Below are 3,800 nucleotides of genomic sequence, written 5' to 3'. Positions count from 1 at the left end.
ATAAATTGTGTTTTGATTCGGACGTGACCCAACGACCACATCTATTTATTTGTGAACACGAAACGGACCGATCAAAAATGGCGCCGTTGCCGGGGACGGTGTTTACTTGATTTAGATTTTCTTTTATTGTTATTAGTTGTGTCTTTCTTCGCCTTGGGGAAGTAAAAATCCTCAAGGTTTGTTCTAATTGTTTTCAAGTTGTTTGATATTTTTCATGTCTAGAAGGACACAAGGTGATTTGTTACCTTTTGACCGTGAAATTGAAAGAACCTTGACGAATAATAGGAGATTTGCTAGGAGGAATTTGAGAGGTATTAGTGAGGTTGTTCAACCAACTATTGAGTTCACCAACCCTTTTGCAAGAGAAGGAGAGGAGAACCCATTACAAAATACCCTACAAAATCAACCTACAATGCCTAAATTTTCGTCACATTCCGTACCCACCGAGGAGAACCTACCCAACGGTACTCCCACACCACCACATCTAACCGGAAATTTTATTGCCAAATCCGCCTTTATCCAATTAGTCGAAAGGAGCCAATTTGGGGGGATGCCTAGTGAAGACCCTCATTCTCATATGGAAACCTTTTGCGACTATTGTGATGCGATTTCTCAAACCGGTGTGACTCAAGACCAAATTCGATGGGTCTTATTTCCTTTTTCTCTAATCGGCACAGCGAAATAATGGTTGAAGGGCCTTGACAAGGCCACTCTCGGAATAGATTCTTGGAAGAAGTTGGTTCTAGCTTTCTACAAAAAGTTCTACCCACCGGAAAAGACTAACATGCTAAGAGCTCAAATTACGGGTTTTAAGCAAAGGGATGAAGAATCTTTGTATGAAGCTTGGGAGCGCTTTAAGGGAATTTGTCGCTCATGTCCTCACCATGGACTTAGCGAATGGTTCTTGGTACAACAATTTTGGAATGGTTTATATGAAGATTCAAGGAACATTCTCAACATGGGATCAAATGGAATGTTCACCGAAGTTGATGACAATCAAACATGGAACAAGATTGAGGAAATGGCGGTCCATAACTCACAATATAGTAGACCTCGCAAGGCTACTAGAGGAGGAAGGCATGAAGTGGACTCCGTTACTCAATTAGGTGCTCAACTTAGTGCTCACATTGACACAATCAATTTGAAGTTTGAACAAGCTATGGCTAAACTTGAAGAAGCCTCAAAATCACCAAAGCATCATGTTAATGCCATGACGGCATCCTCATCAATCCCAAGTGGGATATGTGAGAATTGTGGAACTTTGGGACATGACCAAAGTGAATGTAGGGGAACAAATGAACAAGTGAATGCTTTCCAAGCATACAAGAGTGGTACCCCTTATTCCAACTATTACAATGAAAACACTAAGTTTCACCCAAATCTCTCATACAAAAGCCAAAATGTTCAAAATCCTCAAACAACTTACACTCCACCTCCCATGAGAAACCAAAATCAAAGATCCTTTTACAACCAAAACCAAGGTTACCAAAATCAAAATCCATACAATCACCAAAATGACCAAGGTTTTGATGTTCAAAAAGCGGTCCTCCAAATGCAAAAGAATCAACAAGAGTTTTTCACTCAAATGCAAAAAGATAGTCAAGCAAAGGAAACCACCATCAACAACATTCTAGCTCACACCAAGATGTTGGAAAAACTATTGACTCAACTAGCATCTTCAAGCTCACAAAGACAAAAGGGGCAATTACCACATTAAAGTAATCCCCCAAGACATGAAACGGTTAGTGCCATACACTTGAGAAGTGGTACAAGGTATGAAGCACCGAAGAAGCAAGTTGAGGATGAAGTTGTGGAGGCTAGTGATAAGGAAGAAATTGTGCAAAACTCCAAAGATGGAGAATCATCAAAAGAAGAAATTTCAAAGAGAAATGAAGACAAGGTCAAGGAGAAGGAGCCCATTGTGATTAGACTTCCTTTTCCAAGTCGTCAAGCCAAGCCCAAATTTGATGACCAACTTGGAAAGTTTATGGAAATTGTGAAGAATTTGAAAGTCTCAATTCCCTTCACGGAATTAATCAATCACGTGCCGGCCTATGCGAAATACATGAAAGACATCCTCACAAAGAAGAAGTCGATCCGGAAAATTGAGACTATCGCCTTCACTAAGGTGAGTACTGCAATACTTCAAGGGAGTTCACCTCCAAAACTAAAGGATCCGGGAAGCTTCTCAATACCGTGTACCATTGGCGACACCACGATCAACAAAGCCTTATGTGATCTAGGGGCTAGTGTGAGTGTTATGCCGTACTAGGTAAGTAAAAGGTTGGGGATGGGAGAGCTTAAATGCACCAATATCACACTCCAAATGGCCGATAGATCGATGAAGACACCATTAGGGATATAGGAAGATGTCCCCGTGCGAATTGGGAAGTTTTTCATCCCGGTGGACTTTGTCATTGTTGATATGGAGGAAGACTCCAAAATTCCAATCATTCTTGGAAGACCCTTCTTACACACCGCGGGTGCGGTAATTGATGTAAAACATGGTGAGCTCACTCTAGAAGTGGGATATGAGAGTATAACTTTTAATCTTGACAAGACTATGAGAGCTCCCCGTTTACATGAACCGTGTTTTATGATCGATCATTATAGTCGGAAGGATGAAAGGAAGGAGTCGGAACTCCAATGGAAGAAGAAAATTGAAGATGCTCCATTCAAAGAGCAAGTGAATTGTGACAAGGAGAGCTTGCAAAGCTCACCAAAATCAAACAAAGAAGAAGAAGATGGGCTCATTGGCCAAGAAAAGGAAATGGGAAAGTTGTCACCATCAAATCAAGAGATTTTCAATGATCAACTTAATGAAGTTTGTGGTCTTTGGGACGACGAATTTGAAGGGATTTTTAATCCCTACATTGGTAATGCCATCGATCAAGACCGACAACAAGGGCCAAGGTCTATTGAAGACCTCTACCATGATAATGAACAAGCTTTTGATTACTTTTTCAAGGTGTTGAGCAACATCAACAACACCTTGGACATGCCCCCTTGACATCTCATCAAGAATGAGAGTTTGGTGGTCCTCCCTAAACCACCATTTGTAAATATTTCTAACTTTCTAACTTGCATTTCAATTCTTGTATTGCATTTTTGTTATTTTTGGATTTTTATACTTTGATAAAGATAATTGTCATGTTTGAGAGAAGTGAGGGAGGGATTAATAATTTCAATTGATGTGTAGTGCTTTAGCTTAGTGTGGGGATGACAATTGCCTAGGCTATCCATGCCTTAGTAGTGCCCCCCACAATGAAGAACACAAGATATGAAGAAGAATGGAAGAATGGCAAGGGATATGCATTGTACACGGATGGAACTGAATCCGGGTACAAAGGGGTCGAATCCGAGCGGATTCAGGAGAATCCGCCCGTTTTCAAGAAATACGAGCGTGTTGGGTAGAAGACGCACGTCCTGAATTGAGCTGAAATTTTCAAATTTTTGACTGTCAGCAAATCCGAGCGTCTTATATATTAATCCGCCCGTCTTTGAAAATACGCCCGTCTTGTAGAGAAGACGCCCGTCTTCTAAGCTGAGGAAAACAAGAAAAATTCCTGGACTGAAATCCGCCCGTCATCAGAAGAATCCGCCCGTCCCGTGTCTGCGAATCCGAGCGTTTTCACTGAAAGACGCACGTCTTTAGGCGAGTTATTCCCAGCCTAGAAAAGGCAGAATCCGCCCGTCTTGAGCAGAAACCGCACGGATTGCCCCTGCAGTTCGAATTTTTCGGGCTTTTTAAAACCCCTCCCATATTCATTTATTCATTTATTCATTCCTTCATTCATAAC

The 3,800-nt window shown here is 41.3% G+C and overlaps 1 non-coding gene across 1 annotated transcript; it reads right to left on the bottom strand.

Moving 5' to 3' along the window:
* Nucleotides 1-784: 784 nt before the first annotated feature.
* On the bottom strand, nucleotides 785-891 carry LOC141602873 (small nucleolar RNA R71). Its single transcript, XR_012524779.1, has one exon. It is a non-coding gene; the product is annotated as a small nucleolar RNA R71 (small nucleolar RNA).
* Nucleotides 892-3,800: the final 2,909 nt, after the last annotated feature.

This window comes from Silene latifolia, chromosome 9 (assembly GCF_048544455.1).
Source record: "Silene latifolia isolate original U9 population chromosome 9, ASM4854445v1, whole genome shotgun sequence".
NCBI lineage: Eukaryota > Viridiplantae > Streptophyta > Magnoliopsida > Caryophyllales > Caryophyllaceae > Silene > Silene latifolia.
Note: the sequence above shows the minus strand (reverse complement) of the source record. Positions and strands in the feature narration are given on the sequence as shown.